This window comes from Cricetulus griseus (genome assembly GCF_003668045.3).
Source record: "Cricetulus griseus strain 17A/GY chromosome 1 unlocalized genomic scaffold, alternate assembly CriGri-PICRH-1.0 chr1_0, whole genome shotgun sequence".
Taxonomy (NCBI): domain Eukaryota; kingdom Metazoa; phylum Chordata; class Mammalia; order Rodentia; family Cricetidae; genus Cricetulus; species Cricetulus griseus.
In genome coordinates this window covers 263452628-263476013 of record NW_023276806.1, presented here as the reverse complement: position 1 = coordinate 263476013, position 23386 = coordinate 263452628, and the positions used below count along the sequence as shown (strand labels likewise).

Below are 23386 nucleotides of genomic sequence, written 5' to 3'. Positions count from 1 at the left end.
ACCTGGCATTGTCTTCTGAGAAATTCTCTTGTTTTTCTTCATGAATTTGGTGAAAAACTTTTTACCGCTGTGGGTTTATCCTTTTAAACCCAACCAACAAAAACAAACTCTTCATGACATCAAAGCATTTCTCTCCATGTATCTTTCTTTAACTCTGGGTTAGCCCTTATTTCCTGTTAATCCTGAGTCTGACTGGCTTCCTTCTTCAGGGAGACAAGAGCCTTAAGATAAAGGCAGAGTGTGCCCTACTTCTCTGTCCTATAGGATTTGCCAGACCCTGGATTCCCAAGAAGAGTTTGTCCAGGGGAGAAGTTTCAGAGCTGGGGTTGGTCTTTCTGTGTCTCAGGCACCATGGGTATCACAAAAATGAACTGAGGCTACATCTCTTTTTTTTTAATTTAATTTTAAGTGTAAGAGTGTTTTGCCTTTATGTATTTTTGCATGCCACATGTGTCTGGTGCCTGCAGAGGCTGGAAAAAGGCAACAGGTTCCCATGTCCATGATGGGAATTGAACCTGAGTTCTCTGGACAGACAGCGAGTGCCTTTAACCACCGAGCCATCTCTCCAGCCACAAGATTCCATCTTTAAGATGTAAATTTGCTTAGACCCTTGTGTGTTCTAGCCATACCCACCTAATACCATCTAATAAACAGCAGTGGCTTTTCTGGGGCCCGATGATATGGGTTCATTTAGGAATGAAACTGTTTCGATTTGGAGACAATCTGGCCATTTATGTTTCCTTCTTCGCTGACCACTGAGCCTCCCCTGTTCCGCTATAGAGACCACTCTGAGTCCTGCAAATCTAGTATCTTAGGTTCTGGCTCTTACCTGAGGGTTTATGGTGCCCAACAGAAGAGTAGCTAGCAAGTTCATAAAGGTAGCTAGCTGCCTATGCTGGAGTTGGAAGCGAAGATGCTGTTTGTGGAGTAAACATGATCTCATGGGCCCTTGGAAGATGTGAAGTGGCTGTAGCAAAATCATTACTGTAATGATATGCTGTCCCCTGGTTGGGTCTGAGGGTGAGTGAGTCATATAACTTGAATGTCAAGGCATCTGTGAAGGAGCCGAGTAGCACTGTTAGTCACGTGGCATGGGCCGACTCCTGGGGTGTAAAGCACCTTGTTCAGATGTCTGACCAGAGACGGGCCTTCCCTGCAAGTCTTTTTAGTCTGGTAGGAAACAGTGGTGAATGTAAACCTGTTGCCACAATGGAAACATCTGGTCCCAGCCTTCGGGAAGACTTGAAGGCATTGGCCACTTAAAGACATGTTCCTCTTCCCTTATTTTACAAAGTTCCAAGACAGAGGTCCCTTCCTGTCCTCCCTCCTTCCCCTTCCCTCCCTTCCTTTTCCTTCTCTTCCCCCTTTCCTAGAAAAAAAAAGGGGGGACCCCTAGAGAACTCTCTTATCCCTTCTGTCATATGGAGATGAATCAGGAAGCTGTTGTCCAAAGCAGCTGTTATCCGTTAACAGTAGACTCTTAGTAGACATGGTCTCCAGTGGACTTCCAAGTGTCCAAAATGGTGAGAAATAATTTTTGATTGTCTACAAATAAGCCTTCTAGTGGATGGTATTATTGTGGAAACCTGACTGGACTAGGACAGTCTAGAATGCTTGTCCTGCTTTGTAACTCCTAAATGAAAGCCAAGTCTATCATTTTCTACAGGCCCAGCACAGAATGAGACACCTGGGATAGGTGGCCTCTGTCCTCTAATGAGACTCTTAGATGGGGCAGTCTTCTTGTGGTGTTCCTGAAGCACTTGGCCTTGTGGTTTTTGGGAGGCCTTGTAAGCCAGGGTTGATAAAAATCAAGGACCCCCCCCCGCCCCCATCTGCCAGTATATAGAGGGAATGCTTAGAGTCACTTAAGAAAGATGATCGTGAGGGTTTCATTCATTTATTCATATTTTATTCGTGTGTGTGTGTGTGTGTGTGTGTGTGTGTGTGTGTGTGTGAGAGAGAGAGAGAGAGAGAGAGGAGAGAGAGAGAGAGAGAGAGAGAGAGAGAGGGAGAGGGAGAGCTCGTGTGTGCGTGTTAGAGGACAGCTCTGCAGAGTCATTCTCCCTCGATGCCTTGTAGTCTTAGAATCCAGGAATCAAACCCAGGTCAAGTGTCATAATTAGCTTCAACTGTCAACTTGACACAAACCTAAAGTCACCAGGGGATAGGAACCCCCTCAACTGAAGAATTGCCTCCATCAGATTGGCTGGTGGTCATATCTGTGAAGCATGTCCTTCACTGCTATTTGACCTAAGAGGGCCCATCACACTATAAGCACTGTCATCCCCAGGCGGGTGAACCTGAATTATATGAGAACTCTAGCCAAACAAGCCGGAGAACAAGCCCGTGAGCAGCTCTCCCCAGTGGTTTCTGCTTCAAGCTCCTGCCTTGAGTTCCTTGCTTGATGATGGACTGTGAGGCATACGATGGAGTAAACTTTGTTCGCCAAGTTGGTTTTGATTGTGGTGTTTATCACAGTAACAGAAATCAAACCAGAACATCGGGTCTGCGTGCAAGCACCTCTACCTAACTGAACCGTCCTCCAGCCCAGTTATGAGGCTTTTAGAAAGGAAGCCAATACTGCAATAGCTACAGTCCTAAACTATTCTAGCAAACAAGGGGGGGGAGTTAGTTTGCTAATGCTTTGGCGTAGCCAGGTGTGATGTGTGGGGCGTAAACTGTAGCTGATGTTCAGCTGTAAACTGTACCTGATGTGCTGTGGTGTTCATGGGAACCACCTGGACAGGCTGAGGCCCTGGGAGGACAATAGGGTCTTTGACTTCTGGTCCCATATAATTGCCACCATCCACTGTCCTCGAGCCCTGCCTGACCTTCACTTCTTGGAAGATTGGGGTAACTGGACCTTCGGCAGATCTGAGGCTTTGTTTACTTGTGGTTTTGTCATGGTTACTTTTCCTCCCTACCCTTCTAGATGCCTTTTGCTAAAACAAACAAACAAACAAACAAAAAAACGGGAGAACATGAGGATGGGCAGCATGTGGGTTTGACTTGTCTCCCCTGAGTCTCCCGTTGCCCATGCCCTCTGTGGGCACAGCTCTGCTATTGGCTGGGTGTGTCTTTGTACCATGTTTGTTTGGTTTTTTTTCTACTAGCAGCTTTATTGAGATATAATTTACTCATTTAAAGGACAAAAAGATGTAGTTCAGTGATTTGGGGGGTTAATCACAGTTATGATCTAATTTGGGGGCACCTTTGACTCCTCAGAAGGAAACCGTAAGTTATGACCCCAGTGCCTGGCAGCCTCCCAGATTCCAGGATGGGGACCACCACACCTGGCTCTGACCTGTCTGTCCACAGAGACTGGCGCCTTGTGGACTTGTGCTGAGTAGGATCATGTGACCTTTTCTGTCGGGCTCCTTTTACTTAGGCCACTGTTTTCAAGGTGCAGCCTGTTCTGACACGATCAGAACTGCATTCTCTCATGTGGTCCATTAAGATTCCAGAGACTATTTTTGTGACCAGGTAGTCAGGGCTCTCCTTGGTTCCCAGCTAGGCTGGAGAGCCCTTGAGGTATTTATTTTGGCTCACAGGGAGACCTAGTCAGTTAGGTTTGGGGCCCTCGTGTCCCAAGAGGGCCGTGAGTGGAAGTTGAGGTAGGAAAGGCAGAGGCCCTTCTCCTTTGTGGTTTTGGGAAGAGGCCCTGGAGCACGGGCTGCTGGAAACCACATGGTGACTTGAGTTTGTTTAGGTCATCAGGGAAGGGGCCCAGAGTGGTTTATTTTATATTTTAGCTCTTACGCCTTCTTTTATCCACTCCCCGCTCTTTTCTCCCTTTGCCTCTCTCCCTCCCCTAACCCCATCCTTTCCTGTGTTTAGTGATAGAACCCAGAGCTAGAACAGCGCTCGCCCACTAAGCTCTGCTCCGGGTTCTACTCTTAGTTCCCTCTAACTGTAGTAAAATACAAGTGATGTCACATCTGCTGTTCTCACTTTCATGTGTGCAGTTCCGTGGCGTTGAGTGAGACGTCTCAGCCGGATGTGTTACATGATAAATGTTTATTTCTATCAGTTCTAGGCTGGGGGTTCCAGATCACTGGGCCAGCACAGTTAGAGTCTTGGTAAAGAGCCTCTACTTGGGGCTAGTGAGATGGCTCAATGGATAAAGTGCTTGCTTGTGCAAGCCTGGCGGGCTGTGTTTGATCCCCAAACCCATGTAAAGGTGGAAGGAGAGGACAGACTCCACAGAGTTGTTCTCTGACCTCCACATGCCTACTACCGTGGTACAAGCCCCTCCCCAACATCGCATACAATAATAACATACAGATTGTTTTTAAAACCTGCCTGGTTGATATCTGGTGCTCTTTCCCCTTGTGATATCGTGTGCCAGAGTGAAAATATCCCTAGCCTCTCTTTGTACAAGGACACTAATCCTATACCTGACTACCTCCCAAAGACCTCACCTCCTCATACGATTACCTTGGGGGGTGAGGAGCCTAATAATGTGGATTTGGGAGAGACACAGGCCAAAGCAAATGCATTTGCATTGTGGCTATCACCACCGTCCATCTTTAGGACACTTGTATACTCCTACACTGAAACACTACTCTCTTTAAACAACAGCTCCCAGACTCCCTCCAGGGAACAGCAACCCCTTCCACCTTTGGTCTCTGTGAGCTTGATGTCTGAGCGTAGCATGTAAATGCAGTCATACAGTGTGGGCCTTTGTGTCTGGCTTATCATGTTGCACCTTGTGGCCTCAAGGTTTTTCTCTCTAGCCTTTTCTTGCCCAGGTGGGGACTGGGCAGAAAGCTCCATAGAGGCTGAGATGATGGAGAAGGGCAGGCTCTGCTTTGTATCATTTGCTGCATTTTGCAGGGATTCCAGCGGTGGGCAGGGACCCCACATGAGTGTTACAAAGTTTTAGGGCTTATAGTATTTATTATTCATTTTCCCGTCACTACAATGTACCTGACACAGGCTGGGAGGCTCTTTCTAGAAAGTTCATGTTTCTTGGAGACCCAGATCTAAAATTGGATGTCCCCAGGGGTTTGGACCTCTGGTGAAGGTGATAGATACATCATGGCAAAAAAAGAAGAAGAAGAAGAAGAAGAAGAAGAAGAAGAAGAAGAAGAAGAAGAAGAAGAAGAAGAAGAAGAAGAAGAAGAAGAAGAGAATCAGAGTCTATACCTGGGCGATTTTAACCATTTTGGTAGTTTGAATGTAATTGGCCCCCATAATCCCATAATCTCATAGGGAGTAGCACTAATAGGAGGTGTGGCTTTGCTGGAGTGTGTATGGCCTTGTTGGAGGAAGTGTGTCACTGTTGGGGCCGGCTTTGAGGTTTCCTATGCTCAGTGAGTCAGTCAACTTCCTGTTGCCTGCAAGATGTAGGACACTTGACTGTTTCTCCAGCACCATGTCTGCCTGCACGCTGCCATGCTCGCTGTCATGATGATCATGTACTGAACCTCTGAACTGTAAGAGAGCCCCCTCAATTCAGTGTTTTCTTTGTAAGAGTTGCTGTGGTCATGGTGTCTCCTCACAGCAATAGTAAACCCTAAGTATAAAACAACCATGTTCCAAATGAGCAAGTGGAGATCTTATGTCCTGACACAGGAATCAAGAGAAAGAGAGGCTGTGGTCCCACAGTCTTCTTCAAAGACATTTCCTAGATGACCCGAGGACTTCTAACCAGGCCCTACCTTTCAAAGGTCTCAGCACTTCTGGATGCTGCTACTCTAGAACCTTTAGGGTGTATTACCGTACTTAGAGCATGGTGGGGCTCCAGGCTATGCTCCCCAGCTCATGTGCACTGGAGTGCTCTCCAGGACTTGAGTGCTTTCCACTACTGCAATGCCCCCCAGGACTGAGTGCTTCCCAGACATGGCAGAGGGTAAGCCCACGGTACCCATGTCCACCTTCCCATCTCCTCTGATCTTCTCACTTGGTCAGCATCTTCAAAGCACTGTTCGTTTTTGTCCAAATATTAGACCTGCAAGTAGAAAACAACTCATCTTTATACTTTCTCCTTTAGGGACACAAGCAAAAGGTGCCTTCCCTTGGGTTGGGAATCCTGGATTTATTACCCAAAACTAAGTTCATAGATGCTTTAGTAACTAGAGCAATTAAACCTCCACGGAAGAGGAAAGCCCACGCCAAGGGCCTACTCATGTCTCTAGCCATAACCCTCAGTCAACACAAACCCCTTTCTCTTCCATATTGTATTAAAATACACATAACATAGAATTCACTATCTCAATCCTTTACAGCATACAATTCATCAGTGTTAAGTCTTAGGTGTTTGTTTATTTTAAAATTCAGGGGCCCAGTCCCCAGCAGGCTCTCAGCAGGCCAGAGGAACTGGAGAGGAGATGTGGATAGGCAAACTGTTGGAACAGATGCGCGCGCGCGCGCACACACACACACACACACACACACACACACACGGGAACTTGATCTGAGGGCCAAAGCTTCATTCTTTTTATTTTTCTCTCTGTTGACTGTTCTTCCTACTCCGTTCTTTCTCTACTCTGTTCTCTTACCCTGTAGTCATTGCCGCCGCCGCCGCTGCCTCCTCCTTCCCAGTTGTCTCCCTTCTATCCCTTTTCTGCTCTCATTCTGTCTGCCTTTTTCCTTCTGACATCTTCTTTCCCTCCATACATTTTATTTCCCCCTTACAGCTTATGTACCCCAGCAAAATCCTTCAAGCAACATATGTTACAGCATGCTTACATCTTATTTTTCAAGTGAATGATTACTCTGAGTACAAGAAAAAAAAAAAAAAAAAAAAAAAAAAAAAAAAAAAAAAAAAACCAGCCTGATCCTCATTTCCCTTACATGATTACACATTTTTACGCACTGCAGGTGAAAAACAAGTTATTCCCAAGGCTCCACATACATTAATGTCTAAGCAACTTGTTCTGACATGGCCACTGACATGCAGCGTTGGTGGGAAAACACTGATCTGGTCCCCAGAAAAGCTTTGTTCTCCCCTGATGTCCTGGGATGTAGGGAGATGGTTTGGAGTCAGTCCGTAGCTTGAATGTTAGGTGATGGCAGGACAGGTGGAAGCAGAAACAGACAAGATCCTAAGAAGACTTTAATGTGGATAAGATTTGGGGCTCTAGAGGAGACATTCATGGTTTGTAATGGAATTACGGGGCATTAACAAGGCCTTCTTGGGCCCCTCAAACCTTGTGTGAGGGTTGAGATTAGCAGAGAAGGAAGGAGGTAGCAGTGAGATCCGAGAAGGGGTCCAGGAGGATAGGGCCCCAGCAAAGTCTGTCACATGCTGCCATAGTGGCAGGCCACTATAGGCAACAGGTAGCTCTGGTAGTGGATCCCTGTAGCTGGTGCCCAAGAGTAGATGGAGTGGAATACAGTGAGCTAGGTTGAGTGCTTGGTGCTGAGCCTGTTCTTGGTGTGGTCAAGGTTGGTATCTGGGGCCCTGGACTACCAGCTGCCAGATGGGCTTGTAGAATCTTGAGTTGGGAGACCTTGTTTGTCAGCTTGTCATGGGGCCATCTGATAGACCATCCTGTCCCTGCAACAGCTGTGAGGTGTTGTTAAAATTTAGCCTAAATAAATACAGGTTGTAGATGTTAGAATACACCTGTTTGGTTTTGTTATGTTTTGGTTTTTTTTGTTTTTTTCTCCTGTGGCATTTATTCCATGACCAGATGGTGTGGATCACTGTGGTATAGCCTTTGTGAGGCCCTGGAAGGGTCTAGGAGATCATTCGAAAAGGAGTCTCTAGTGGATGAGGCTCAAGAAAAACCTCACAGAGGAAACATGGGAGACTTGGTCTGGATGTTGTGTCCTGCTTTCACCCGCCCTTGGGCCCCGTGGTTTATTTATCCTGCTGAGTGTGTCCTAGGGTTCCAAAAACTCTGTCAGGGAAGTGTGGGATAGTTAATGAGCTGACACCTGGCCAGTGACTGTCTGGAGGGACACTTGGCCCTGAGCACTCGGGACATGGGGTGGGGTCTTTTTGTAGAAACATTGCTGCTTTTTTGGGCTAGGTGGTAAGGCCTCCAGAACACTGACAAGGGTCTAGTTCCTGGTTCTATGGGTAGAAACCATTGTTGGCATACAGACAGCAGTTAGAAGGTGGCCACCACAAACAAGGTGCACTGCCTACTTGCCCCCCACCCACCCAACCATCCACCCACCCCGAGTTCAGTGGACAGACCTGAGGTGAGAGAGATTGTCTATTACTTACTTTTCTTTTTCTCTTTCACACCCTGAATTCTTTCACAGTCATTCCTAAGGGAGGCAGGCCCTTTTTGTTTACTGAGTTTTTTAAGGCCTGACTAGACAGGGTAGGACAGAGCCTTCTGGTGGGACACCTCCATTCCTCCATTCCTACCCCAGCACCTGGTGGCTTCTCTGCTACTCATACTGGACCCATACTCCTGCTTCAAGAGCCCAAGCTGGGTCACATGACTTTTAGCTGGGCCTCCTTCCTTTTCTAGACCATGTTCTTTGAAGCTGGGGGCGAGGAGAGGTTTTTTTTAAAGATTTTATTTATTATGTATACAACATTCTGCTTCCATGTATATCTGCACACCAGAAGAGGGCACCAGATCTCATAACAGATGGTTATGAGCCACCATGTGGTTGCTGGGAATTGAACTCAGGACCTCTGGAAGAGCAGCTGGTGCTCTTAACCTCTGAGCCATCTCTCCAGCCCCGGGGGAGGCTTCTTAAAGGGTACACTGGGCTGTGGTTCATTTAGAGAAGGGCTGAGGATAGGGGAGTGTTCCTTTGATCAGGTCCTCCTACAGATCGCCATGGTAACACACGATATTCTGGAGCTTCATTCTTGCCTGTTGTTCATGGAAGTGTCTAGGCCCTGGGAGGCCATAATCTCCTAGTGGCTTGATGCTAATTAGCACAAAGAATAGAGTGGCTATGGGAGGTGTGGACATTCAGCCTGACAGAAACCTAGGGCATTAGATCCCCCATGTTGGATGTCCCTGTAGGAAAAAAAAAAGTCTCTGTCTCTTCAGTCTCTGTCTCTCTCCCCTTGCACCCTGCACACCCAAGCACAGAGTGTGGTCACCCTAACCCCCAAAGTGATTGACTAGTGATTTTGTTGTTTATTGCATGTCTTAATGCCATCGTTTCTAGGAACAGTGTAGCTGTGTTCACTGCCCAGAGTCTACCTAAGCTGAAGGCAGAGTGTAAGCTAACATAACAAGTTGTTGCCAGAATTTAGTTCCTGGTAGTTATAGGACTACCTGAGGCCTTCCATCTCTTGCTGCCTGCGGGTTATTCTGGGAGGCATCTCTTCTTTGGGAGCACTTTCACACGGGCCGTTTGCTTTCCTTTTCCCAGACAGTCTGGGTGTCTTGAAAAGTTCTTTTGAGTGATTTTACTTCATAGCCAATGTTTCAGACTCTTCTACCTCTGGGAATCCATAGACACTAGACACATCTTTAAAAGGTGGATGTGTAGAAGAGGAAATAGGTTTACTGTTTTTTTTTTTTATTTTGGCCCGATATAGTGGCACATGCTAGTCCCAGCCCCTTGAAGGCAGATGCAAAGAAACTCAGTAGTTCTAGGCCAGTCTAGGCTACATGAAACTGTCTCAGAAAAGGGGGTTGGGAGAACATTATTTTTGAGAGAATACTAGCAGGAGATATTAGCAAGAAGAAGCTTCTGTGATTGAGGGTTAAATGATGGTCTGCTCTATGCATATAGCAATATGTTATAGGAATGTTTTCACTGTGTTCCTTTAATAGAATACTAGGAGATAGCGGTAGGTTTTTTCTACCACCAGGCCCATGAGCTATCTCGTCTCATATTCTTGGCCATGTTAGTAGTGTCATGTGTGGGTTCCACCTCACTGAGTGAGCCTTAAATTGAAAAAAAGAAAAAAAAAAGTACTGGTTATTCCCATAACATTTGGGCCACTATTGCACCGTCTTCCAGGAAGGTCCCTGGTAGCTATGTCACAGGGTTTGTAGCTGAGTGAAATTGATGATTCCTTTTCTCCTGTGGCAGGCAAAGTACCTCCCAGCATCATGGGGCTAGTCAGTAGGGGGTAAAACTTGTAGTTGGACACCAGCTTGATTTTTCTGTGTCTGATGGCATAAGTGAGTGGTGTTTTCAGCAATAGGACCTTACAAACAGGTGTTGGAGAGCAATCTTGGCAATGGCCTGTGATGTCTGGGGGAATAAGGAGTCTATGAGACCCCTTTTTGCCAATGATTCAATGAGATGCAACCCATTTCTGCCACTGGAGGTTTTACTTGGTGGCATAAGATGCCCCCCCCCATACGATGACACCATTTAAATTTCTTTCATATATGTATGTATTTTAGGAAGCTTCTAAAGTAGGAGGTTTCCATGACTTTTTTGTTTGCTTTTTCTAGATGGGGTCTCACTATATAGCTCTGACTGTCCTGGAACTGACTATGTAGACCAGGCTGTCCTCAAACTCACAGCGATCTGTCTGCCTGTCTCCCAAGTGCTGGGATTAAAGGCCTACATCACTATGCTTAATTCTATAAGGCTCTTCAGAAATCCTTTAGTGTTAATTGTCCCTCTTCATATTTCCTGCTTTATCCTACCCTCCCATCCTGCCCCTGTTTAATCCTCCTACTCTGGTTTCCCCTTTGTCTTTTTATAACACTATATTCTATTTCTCCTTCCTTGGAAGATCCTTTCCTCTCCCCTGACCCCTCACCAGCTACCTAACCTCCGTGGTCATTCAGAGTGAAACACACATATCTAAAGATTAAAACCTAGCATCTGTATACAAGAGAAAACATGCAATATTCGCCTTTTGGGGTCAGAGTTACCTCACTCCGGATGATTGTTTCAAGCTCAACCCATTAGCCTGCAAAATTCAAAATCTTTCCTAGCAGCTAAATAACATCCCACTGTGTAAATGTACCACATTTTCATTAGCTTTTCATTAGTTGATAGACAGCTGGGTTGTTTCCAGTTTCTGGCTATTGTGAATAGAGCAGCAGTGAGCATGGATAAGCAAGTGTCTCTGAAGTAAGATGCCAACTGCAAATGGATGAAGGCCCTCAACAGAAGACCAGATGCACTGGTCTTAGATAGAAGATAAGATGGCAGATAACTTTGAACTCACTGGCACAGGAAAGGACTTTCTGAACAGGACACCAATAGCACAGGCACTAAGACCAACAGTTAATAAATGGGATCTCATGAAACTGAAAAGCTTCTGTAAGCAAAGGACACCATCATTTGGGCAAAGTGGCAGTCAACAGAATGGGAGAAAAAAGTCTTACACATATGATAGAGGGTGTTAGTATCTAGAATATATATTAAAAAAAAACCCTGAACATTAAGAAAACAAACAATCCAATTATAAAAAATGGCATATAGAACTAAACAGAGAGTTCGCAAAAGATGAAACACAGATGGCTGAGAAACAAAGACATGCTCAACATAATCAGCCATCGGGAAAATAACGAATCAGAAGAACTACTTTGAGATTTCCTCTTACCCCTGCCAGAATTGCCAAGATCAATAAAACAGATGATAGCATATGCTGGCGAGGATGTGGAAAGTGGAACACTTTTTCATTGGTGTTGGGAGTGTAGACTTGTACAGCCACTAAAGGGAATCAGTTTCCTTAAAGAGCTGAAAATCAAGCTACCACAAGATCCATCTGTACTGCTCTTGGGTGTAGACCGGAAGGATTCTTTTTGTAAGACTGAAGCAATTCCTTCAGGTCATGAGAGAGCCCAGCTGGGTAAGGCTTGGACCTCTGAAAGTCCAGTGTTGTGGTATGTGGATTTTTGGTACAATAAGGAGGGTAAGGGTTGTTGTCCTATGCTGGGGCCTAACTGTGAATTCTTGGATGACTCTTAGATATAGCCACACCTCGGGGTTCCTGAGATAGGCTAGGCCTATGCGATCTGTTTCTTTGGAATGCTTCCTGAAGCTATGACTTATAATTCAATGCCCCCTTGATTAGCATGACATTTGGGGATTATGCTGGACTGGTTGTAACTGCCTCTGAAGAGCAGTTTAACCCCTCTTAGGTGCATCTGACAGTGAATCCTTTCTGAGGGTTAATATCCTGGTTAATCATGGCTCATGGAGCTCCTGCTTGGCTCTAATTGTAGCTCTGGGGGAGTAGAATGTCACTGGAGAAAAGCAATTATACAGAGGAAGAGAGACGTGTATGACAGCGTAGGGCTGCAGTCAGCCGGCAAAAGGATGAAGATGCTGTTGAGTTTGTCAGGGCGGCCTCCCCCACCCCTTGCAGGAGGACTTGGATCTACCTAGCCGACTGTCCTGTGTTCAGTTAGCCTAGGACCAGGTATATAGAGCAAGGCCATGCTTGGAAGGAGCACTACCTGGGTCAGTGACTTGGGAAGGGCAGTAAAGAGAGAGGGACACATTTTCCACACTTTCAGTTGGCCCTCTCATGGTAAGTTCCACCTTGCTGTTGTAGTCATCACTGTGCTAAGAACAGGCCGTTGAGAACTCTTGCTGTTAGAGTTGATGGTTTGTCCTGGCTGAGGCTCACTGGTTCTCCTCTCTGTTGCCCGCCTTAGTGGTGGCTTAGCTGCTGTCCTGACATCGGTCAGTCTTTACACACCACGGGTCTCTCTGAATTCTCATCTGTAAGTGAAGAAGCTAGACAATAGCATATTCAAGATTCATAGCTTTGTGATGACAGATCAAATGACGTTTCTCTGAGATCCTAGCAAATGATGGGGAGTCCCCAGTCTTTCTGCAAGACTCCCATTTGTGTCTAGGTTGATGCTGTGGCTTAGGTCAGGGGCCCATGACAGGCGACTGGGTATACAGATCTAATGGGAAGTATTTTTTTCCTCTGCTGGCTGAGTGCCTTCCCTCCCTACCCACAGGCCATGTAGAGGATACCTGGAACAGTGTGCCAAAGAGCAGAGCCCAGGTAGCTGGTGGCCAGGCTACCACTGTGGGAGTAGGGACAGAACAGCATGGGGGATGTCTACCTGGGTGGTAGCTAATGGTGTCGGGTCAGGTGTTCAGTCAACCAGAGCAGTGACTGGCACGTACTTGTGCTAAAGCCAACACAGAGATAGCTAGCTGCCCCCGTGTGCCTGGCCAGTCTGCCCGTGGAACATAGGTACTTGGAGCCTATTTACCTTCATCACCAATGACTTGCTGCCCTGCGATCTGTTCACCTAGAGCAGGTCCCACCTGGGGTTGAAACCCAAGTGCACTTCCTATAGTGGAGGATCCCTGACTGCTTCCTGTTACGCTTTTATTCTTTGCCAGCTGCAGGAAGAATGTCTTATGCTTGAACTGACTGAGCCTGGAAATCGGCTGGGTGATCTGGAGGGCAAGAGGACGGAAAAGGGGCAGGGCTTAGTGTTCCTATTTGGTAGGGTTGTCTCAGTGGAATCCCATATTTTCCTTTAGAATGTTCCATTTGATGGGCTTGGTTGGGGGAATATTTTGACCCTCCCCATTCCATCTGGCTATCTTATAAACCCCCTCCCCTTACTGGAACGTTATACTTGGGTTTGGCTTTGTGCCTTAAGCATCTAAGCTTGCTGCATTCCTGAGGGGAGATAGGGTCTAGTTGCCATACTGGTCCAAGGACAGCCAGAGCACAGCTAGCACAAGAAGCTACCACAGATATGGACTTGAACCGGAATGTCCTCTCGATCGCTACCCTTTGCAGTATTGGGACTTGCTGAACTGTACTCAGAGAGCCAGGCAACTAATTTAGTTCTTGTGTCTGAGAGATATGCTATAGACCACTAAGTAGGTACTTGTAAAACCACTTGAAATGTGGTGATTTCAGAATATGACTATTCTTAGGTTGGGCAGCCCACAGACGGGCACAGCGGTTGGTTTGGCCTGCGAGTTAGAGCTTCCAACCCCATTGTGTTGTAGCTTCCTAATTGTTGGTGATTATGAAATAGGTGACAAAATGGTGTGTAGGTGTCCCCATCTGTTCAGGAGCTTGCGTGTGTTTCCCTCATGGGACATGAGAGGCAGATAGGGTTGACTTCTGTCCTACGAGGCCTCTTCCCACAAGGAAGTGGCTAGGCGTGATAAAGCAGGGAGAGATGGTTGTGTGGTTCCGGCTCCTTGTCTTCCTTGTCTTGCTGCTTCTCAGCGCCAGTATTCACCTATCGCCCAAAACAAGTCTGGTCATGAGTCATTGGAGCTGAATAACAAGGCACATGGGCATGGCTGACAAATGTGCTACGTACGTACATCGTGTTATTACCAGTTTGCAGTTCTTCGTAAGTCTAGAAAATAGTCATTTATTGATCAAAGATGTGAAAAACTCTCCACATTGAAAGCAAGAGTTTCCTACTAAGCCATCCATCCATCCCTTACCTATCATCGTAGCTTAGCCTAGCCTACCTTAAACACGCTCAGGATACTACATTGGCATGTATTTGAGCAAAACCATCTGATACAGCAAAGAACTAAGTATCTGGGCTAATTTTGTTGACTACTTTTTGACATGAAAACAGAATGGCTCTTTAAGCATACTTTCACACCTCTAAACAATAACAACAGGGCCCTCTCTTAGTTACTTTCCGATTGCTGTGACAAAATGCCCATGAGCAAGGCAACTTATAGAAGAAAGCATTATATGTGGGGCTTATGGCTCCAAAGGGTACAGAGTCCTTGACCATCATGGAGCATGGCCGCAGGCAGGCAGACGTGGCTCTGGAGCTGTTGCTGAGCACTTACATGTTGAGACAACAACCATGAAGCAGAAAAAGAACACTAACTGGGAGTGGCATAGGCTTTTGAAATCTCATAACCCACCCCACGTGACACACCGCCTCCAACAAGGCCACACCTCCTAATCCTTCCCAAATAGTTCCACCAACTATGGGACAAGCATTCAAATGTATGAACCTATGGGGGCCATTCCCATCCAAACCACCACAGAGTCAAAGCATTGTATGTTGGGGACCAGGCATGCAGGTATGCATCTGTCACCTCTTTTTTACCTTGCAAACTGTAACCCTAGGTCAGGCTGGCTGGCTTCACTTACCACACTGTTCTCAGAGTTCATCCATGTTATAGTATGTGTCAGGAATCCCTGCCTTTTGAAGACTGCATAATCCATTCCATATTTGACCACCTCTCTGCTGATAGCCAATTAGGTTGCCTCCGCCTTTAACTACTGGTGGGTCCACAAATTTAATTTTTTTCCCCTGGGTGCTAAGAGTTGAACCCAGGGCCTCATACATACTAAGCAATATGTTCTACCACTGAGCTACACTCCAGGCCTGAGTGTCTTAAGACAGTTGGTGTTGAGGTTTTAAAAAATATTGTATATGCAGTAAGTTACCTTTGGGTTTTGTCTTTGTTTTTATATCACAGTTGAAGGACTTAACACATGTCTGCATTCCAGCCCTTGGAAGATGGGGGCAGGGAGATCATATTTGCCTATCAGGGCTATGTGAAACCTGAACCAAAAAAAAAAGTCACTAAAATCTTAAAAGATGATTTATTGTGCTTTGGAGTTGTGTGTACCTCTGTGATTTATAAAGAATAAAAGTCACTTTACTCTTCTGTGAGGCATCACAGATTTATATAGCCACTATCACTAAAATCAAGATACATAACTAGCCTGTCACCCCAGAAGCTATCTATGTCCCTTGTAGGCATCACTCCACCTACAGCCTGCTACAGCCCCTGGTTTGCCTTTTCTCCATGTTTTTCCAAGGTCGTATAGATGGAATCTGGGAGTATGTAGCTTGTTGATTTCCCTCGCTTGATAGTCATCTGTGATGACTTGATAGCTTATTCCCTTTTATTACTAAGGACCTAGCCATTCTGCGGATGGGTTAATATTGTCTTGTTCTTTTCTGTTCTAGCAGTGGTTTTCTTGAGATACATCTTGCATATACAACACAGAGTTCACCCATGCAAGTACCAGTGGGAGGTTTTCAGTATAATTATACAACCACGCTGTCTGATTTGAGAACATTTTATCATCCCTAGGAGAACTCCTTTGCCTTTCTCTCCCTTAAAAGTTTTTAAAGATGTATTTACTTTATGTGTATTAATCTTTTGCTTGCATGTTTGTCTGAGTACCGCTTGTGTGCCTGGTGCCTGTGGAAGTCAAAAGAGGGTGTCTTTATCCTTTGGAATTGGAGTTGCAGATGGCTGTGAGCAGTCACGTGGATGCTGGGAACAGAACCCGGCTCCTCTGCAAGAGCAGCCAGTGATGTAACCACTGAGTCATCTCTCCAGCCCCTCCCAGTTGGCTTTGTCTCTATAGGTCTTCCTTTTCTACATTTGTCAGGTAAACGGGCCTGGGTGACTTTGGGTGGACTGAGCTTTTCTTAGGTTTCTTGAGGAAGTCCTCCTATCTTTGAGACCACACCTTATCATTAAGGTAGAGGGTGGGGAACATTCTTTTTGCTCAGTTTGTTAAGTCTTCCTTAAGCCTGGGTCCTTCCTCAAGGCTCAGGTCTGCTCCCCTGAGGATGCCAGGGAAGAAAACTTTTCTGCTGTCCGGCATGTAAATCCTGTCAAGTTGATAGTGAAGGCAACCATCACTGTGCTTTGGTTTGTTTCTTCACTGAGGAAGAAAGTGATGCACCTGTTTTCTGGCCAAGTGTTATGGCAGCTGGGAGCTACATGCACTGTTCTGGATAGGACCTGGACCAAAGTGTGAGCCACTTGATCAAAATCAGTTGCTTGACTATCAGTTGCTTGGAGATGTGAAGATGATAGCTGGCTTTGTCTGCACTGCTAGGCAGATGCCAGCCTCTAGAGGGGTGGTTCTCACCCCCACCCCCAGCCCCTTATAGGGTCATCTAAGACCATTGGAAAACACAGATGTTTACATTAGAATTCACAATAGTAGCAAAATTACAGGTATGAAGTAGCATCGAAAATAGTTTTATGGTTGGGGGTCACCACAGCATGAGGAACTGTGTTAAAGGGCGTGGCATTAGGACAGTTAAGAACTACTCTAGATGCACATAGACTGCTGGTTTAGTGACTGTTCTGATTTGAACGCCTTCTAGGCTTAGGGGAATGGTGCTTTGGAGGGACCTGTAACAATCTCCTTTTTCTGATGGACTCAGCCATCTTGAAGAGAGAGGTTGAAGCTGACTCCTCAGCCTGTGGACAGTTGCATCCCTGTGGACACTCAGAGCTTTCAGTTTGGTCGTCTTTGGTGGGGATGTCCAAATTTGAGTCTTCTAGAACTGATGCTAGCCAGTCTGTGGGTGGTGCTCATTCATATTTCTGAGCCTGGAGCTTCTTCAGTGGGGCTCTGTACAGAAAGCAGGGCCTGGGCTAAAAGGCAGGAGAGCCCTTCCCCCAAGAACTAACCTTAGGGGGCACAGTGTCCCCCAGACACACAGTGCACCTCATTCTGTCTGAGATACCCCCTTCCCCCAGAGTAAAGTTCTCTTAACTGATGGCACTGCTGAGAAGGTAGCATTTCAGAGTTGCTTCATTAAGCCTGGAAGTGGTAGCCCATGCCTTTAATCCCAGCACTGGTAAGGCAAGGCAGGCAGATCTCTTGTGAGTTTGAGGCCAGCTTGGTCTATGAAGTGAATTCTAGGACAGTCAGAACTGTTACACAGAGAAACCTTGTCTGGAAAAAAACAGGGGGTGGGGGGAGAGTTGCATCATTGCAAGAAAAGAACTGTAAGATTCTACTTCAAATGTTATTAAAATTTGGGGGAAATATGTGTCTGAGAATAGATGAAATATGGTTAAGAAATTTCTTCTTCGTAGGGTGGTGGTGGCACACGCCTTTAATCCCAGCACTCGGGAGGCAGAGGCAGGAGAATTTCTGTGAGTTCGAGACCAACCTGGTCTACAAGAGCTAGTTCCAGGACAGCTTCCAAAGCCACAGAGAAACCCTGTCTCAAAAAACCAAAAAAAAAAAAAAAAAAAAAAAAAAAAAAAAAAAAAAAAAAACAAAAAACAAAAACAAGCAAATTTCTTCATCAGCAACACTGAAGTCCGAGAGATCATCTTTCCACCCAGGGATATGCTGTGAAGTTTACATGAGATGTGTGCTAAAAAGCACTTAGCCAGGATGCTGGCACAGCTAGAGCACTCAGTAACAGTTGTTATTCTCATTTTATTGGTGTCATAGCTGCTGTTATGACAGCTAGCAGCGGGGGATGTTGGCCGTTCCATCAGTTGGCTGGAATTTTTTTTTTTTTTTTTTGGTGGGTCCAGTGTAGATAACAAGTTACCTTTTCTCATCAGAGTTGGAAAAGCCCAGAGTACCCATTGCCAAGAATGGTTTGTGTTCTTTTTTTTTTCTTCTTCTTCTCCATAGATCTCTTTGTTCTAGGAATAGAGTCCTCCTGTCAAATATTGTTTTTGAGGGCCCCTTAGTGAATTCAAGATGAATGAAAGAGAGACAGAAAGAAAGGCAGACACAGCCTAGCCCAGATCAACCTACCCACCTAAGTTCCGAGGACGCAGTATTCAGCTGCCACTGCTCTGCTTCTCCCAGCACAGGATTTTTTTTTTTTTTTTTTTTTTTTTTTTGTGAGCCCCTGTGTCAGGGAAGAGCTGTCTTTCTTGAGCTGTCTCTTGGTCAGCTCTCTGACTCTGTAGATGCTCTGTAGTGACAGGTGGTTGAGTTTGGAGATGCTGGTTCTCTGAGGATTGGCACCACGTGTCACTGTGTGTCTTTTAGGTGGAGTTGGCTGGCGGAGAATTTGGCACACCTTCCTCTCCGAGCAGAGAAATAATGGAGTTGTTCCTGGAAACAACCAGTTGTCTTTGGCAGATGTCAGGGGAAAGAATGGCTTGGGCCGGTGTTTGTGACTGTGTCGTCCAGGCCTGTGTTGGAAGTGGGTTAAATGAGACAAAACTTTATTTACTTAGGTATTCCTCTTGTAAAACTGTGATAACATTTATCACACGAAATTTGCCATTTGGATATTTCTGAGGGGCAGTATTTAAGATTGTATTTAGGGTTTGGCACATAGTAGGTAGCCTCTACCCTCTACCATGGAGGGATTTTCTCAGTTCTTTTTCCTTTCCTTTTTTTCTTTCCCCCCATGGTGTCTAACTAAAGTAATCAGGCAGACAGGCCCTGAGCTTTTCACCCTCTTTCCTTTAGTCTCTCCATGGACTCAGGTTATAGGCTTGAACCTTTTTTTTTTTTTTTAAATAATTACATTCATTTATTTACTTATTGGAGGAGGACATTATGCTGTAGCACTTATGTGGAGGTCTGATCACCAAGGGTAGAACGTATAGCTAAAAGTCTAGGAGAACAGCTAAGCTGGAATATGTATCAAATGATTTCTAGGGACGAGGGACTTGCCTTTTTAGTCCACCACAGCAGCCACACTGAGCAGTGCAGCAAGTGTGAAAGTCAAGATGGGAACAGGAGGACCCCCAGCACAGCTGCCCAGCTCCAGTAAACCTCCACCAGGAAACCAGGGGCCAAAAAAAAAGTTCTTACATAGGCATCCCCATGGACTCACTCAGATCTCAGCTCCTGCTGGGTCACAGTGTCCCAATCCAGGCTCTTAGTTGGACGGAGTTGTGATCAACCTCCATTCCTGATGGGGTGGAGTGTGCGGGGACGGAACAAGATGAGGACCTAGTATCTGTAAAGAATCCAGCCTTGTTGACCTGAGTGACCACAGCTCCAGCAACCTTGCATCATTTTTTTTTTTTAAACTGAGACAAAATCTTGTACAAAACTGGATAAAGGACATAGCTTCCAATTGGCTAGACGATCCCACCCCAGGCAGGGTCCCTCCACCTTGGTAAAGACCTTCTAACTTACTGTGGTTGAACAAGTTGGGGCTGAATTAGTGTGGGCGCAACAGGATCTCATGTCCGGGGAGATGCGGTAATAAATCTTATATTTTTGGTTGTGAGCCTAGCCTTTAACGGCTGAGCCATCTCTCCAGCCCGCGGTAATAAATCTTAGAGGAAGCTGGAGGAGGGCATTGGGTGGCAGTCAGAGATCAACAGTGGCCTGCCTCTCTTGTAACATTTTTTTTTTTTTTTAAAGAACACAGTGGTGTAAAGTACATTGACAGTAGCCATCACCATCATCCAATTTGCTGGCTTTCCCATCCTTTCATCCTGAAGCTCTAGATTCATTTGTTTCTCATTAAATAACTACTCCTCATTCCCTCCTTCCTCAGTCCTGGCAGCCATCTGTCTACCTTCCTTCCATTTCTGTGAGTCTGTGTATTCTGGGTACCCCTTACAGTTGGAATAACAAAGTACATTTGTGTCTATCTTACTGTATTTAGTGTAATGGCCTCAAGGTTTTACCAGTCTGGTATGTGTCAGAATTTTCTTTCTTTGTAAGACTGGATCACATCCTACTGTCTGTGTCTGCCATGTTTTGTCCGTCTGTCCGTCGTCAGTGATTTCTTCTCCCTTTGGTGGTTGTGAAGAATGCTGCCCGCTGTAAATGCAATGGACATGATTTTACTTGTGGCCTCTTTCGTGCAGTTCCCTTTTTTGCATGAGTGCCCCAGGCAACATTTAGCTGCCTTCCTATTGGTGGAGAGGAGGAACTTTCTGTTGTGCTCACTACAATGAACACTGCTTTCTGGAATGCAGCAGGTCACTGATAAAGAGGGAGGGAATTCATGGAGGGGAGGGCTGCTGGCTGCATGCCCCACCCTGTTTTCTGCCTCCCTCTCTACCAGAAGATCTTGAGTTTGTCTTTTGTTTAGGGGTCTTTTGGGTTTGTTTGGTTTGATTTGGTTATGGGTATTTGTGTGTGTGTGTTTGTTTTTGTTTGGTTTTTGTATTTCAAGACAGGGTTTTCTCTGTGTAACCCTGGCTCTCCTGAACTTTGCTGTACACACACACCAGGCTGGCCTCAGACTCCGAGATCGCCTGCCTCTACCTCCTGAGTGCTGGGCTAGTTGGTCATTCTTGACAGATGGTAATTGTAAGGATTTAGGCATTATGCTGGCCTTCCCCTGTCACCTGGCAGAATGCACTCAGGCAGTGTGCCCTGGTCAGCCCAGGGTTCCATGATTGCCTAGTCTGCACACAGGCGCAAAGGACCCTGCTCACTTAACGCTCTTTTCCCTCTTTCTTTCTCACTGTTCCCCAGGGAAGACATGACTTTTCCTGTCTCCCTCTTCTCTTCTGTCTCCTCTCTGTGTTTCTTTACCTCTTTTCTCTTTCCTTCCCCCTTCCCTCCCCTTTCTAATAAAACTTCTCACTTAAGCTCTGTCTGCCTGGCATGTTTGTCCCCCGCCTCGGTCATCCTCACCTGCCATGGAATCCACCGAGGTTCCCCAGGAGCTTTATCCTAACAGTAATCTTGAAATATGCTTCAGGGATGTGATAGGAGAGGTGGCACTATGTGAATCCATCTACCAATGGCAGTAGGTGTAAGCCTGGGAGTTGGTTGTCTGGACAAATCAGTGATGAAACCAGGGTGGAGGTAGGCCAGAGAGCTGGCATGCTTATGGCACTTTGCTCCTATCTGGAAGAAGGTAGACAGGCCTAGGGTCTTCCTCTCTGGGCATCATAGAGTGGTAGGCCCTGGGCCTGGAGAGGGGCTGAAACTCTGCCCTGACTGAGCAGAATTGGGAATCAAGAATGGAAGCTGCCTTCAGAGGGTAGATTCATAAAGGAAGACCAAGTCGTCGTGGAGTGAGACAGGCTACCAACACTGCAAGACTAATCTCACCTTTCCTGTAAGCCTGGATCATTTTTTAGAATCACCACATCCCTTTTAATTTGGCCACATTTCAACAGTCTAGCAGAGCTGGTATTTTGTTAGTTTAGCTGAAAAATATCTAAATGTTGCTCTCTGCCTGCCTTGGGTACCAGTGGGGAGGAAACCCTGGGCATCTGTGTGTATTTTATGGGGAAGCGCTCCATCCGCATTCACGTGGCCTCAGGAAGCCTCGGCAGCAGCTGTGGGTGCAAACAGGACCTGGTTACAAAACACCTTTCCTATAGTTCTGCAAAACCGAGTTGATGCACAACTGCCTTTTTATCAGGCCACAAGGATATCTTTCCCTTTGAATTCTGTACCTACATTGTTTAGGAGTTACTGTGTTTATAAGCTCAAAACCAGTCATTGTAGGACATTTTCATAAAGAAATCTGACCTTTTCCCTGTACTGCGCTTCTTTCCTGGTACTGTTATGTGAAACCGTTTGCTGTGTTCATAACACTGGAAAACTGGCACCAAGTGTCTTGCAATAGAGAAGGGATTAAAAGAGCTTGCTCGTTACCAACAGTGGCAGTGAAAATTATATAACAACATGGAGCGAGCTTCTAAATGGAAAAAGCAAGAAACAGAGTTGCATTAGATATGGATTTATAGTTTGTGTTACAGCAGTCACAAAACTTCATGGTGTAAGTGAATCCCTTGTGATTCTGGGTTGACTCTCTTGTGATTCCTGATCAGAAGGTGGTTTGCCCAGCCGTACCATGTGGGATCACTTAGCTGCATGTAGCTTGGGTGTGGGTTGAAGCTGGTACCTGAGGTGGTCTAACTCCTACAGTGTGTTTCAAGGGGGATGCTGGAAGGTGGGCAACTCGCTTGTCTTTATTGTTCATCATTTTGCGGTTGAGCCTGGGTTTCCCTCAGATGCAGCACAAAGATGTCAACAGGAGTTGCAAGGACACAATGTCTGGGCTATGGAATCCATACACTGTCATTTCTGCTAGTGGTTATACTGAGTGCCATGTCCACTCCAGACTCAGAGAGGCGGAGAGCAGGAGTCCACCCCTTAGCAAGAACAGGGAGGTCATATTGACAAGGGGCGGGAACACAACAGTCTGGAGTGCTTGGGGCTCAGGTATAAAACCCTGTCATGGGTTTGGATTAGTCAGAGGGTGAGAGCTGAAAGGATTATGGGCAGACAAACCCAGACCACTGGTTAAGGGGTGAGTGAGATTGTAGATGTTTTATTTGGGTTTTGCTATTGCCGTATTTAAATGATTGTTCTAAACTAAAAATGATTGGCTGGGGTATAGACTGTTGGTAGAATGTGTGCCTGAGGTTCTGAGTTTATCTGCAGTAGTATAAGAAATAACTAAATGAAGCCAGTGTTAAGATGCAGGCTTGTAATTCCATCAAGATGATGAAGCAGGAAGATCATGGGTTCAAAGCCAGCCTGGGCTATGTGATGAGATCCTATAGAAAAAACAACCTAAACAAAAAACAACCAGGCCAGAGATATAAGTGGTAGAATATTTGTCTAGCTTGCACAACACTTTGGGTCAGGCACCACAAACAAAAAATAAAATTTCATTATGCTATCTGATAGGTTCCTCATTCTAGAATGATGGGAAAGGATTTGGGTGGGGTCACTACGTGTGTACCACAGACTTGCAGTTCCTGTGGTGCCTGAAGCTTGAGCTTCAGGGAAGTGTTGAAAGACAGTGATTGGCATTGTGGGACACTTTCATGCACTGCTGTTCCTACCTTGCTGCCCTTTGACGAAAGGTGGGCAGGCGTGTAGTGTATCAGG

General features: G+C 45.9%; 1 protein-coding gene and 1 long non-coding RNA gene across 4 annotated transcripts in view; one reads left to right on the top strand and one right to left on the bottom strand.

Moving 5' to 3' along the window:
- The window catches only part of Bcr (BCR activator of RhoGEF and GTPase), a 121301-nt gene that overhangs the window by 10431 nt on the left and 87484 nt on the right, over window positions 1-23386 (top strand). The window lies entirely within an intron of this gene.
- Window positions 18420-20446, bottom strand: LOC107978688. 3 transcript variants are annotated; one of them, XR_004771578.1, is made up of 3 exons: window positions 20175-20446; window positions 19398-19523; window positions 18420-18744 (listed from the first exon to the last, which is right to left on the bottom strand). It is a non-coding gene; the product is annotated as an uncharacterized LOC107978688 (long non-coding RNA). The 3 variants fall into 3 exon arrangements; XR_004771579.1 differs by having other exon boundaries at window positions 20206-20445; XR_003480982.2 differs by having other exon boundaries at window positions 19398-20444.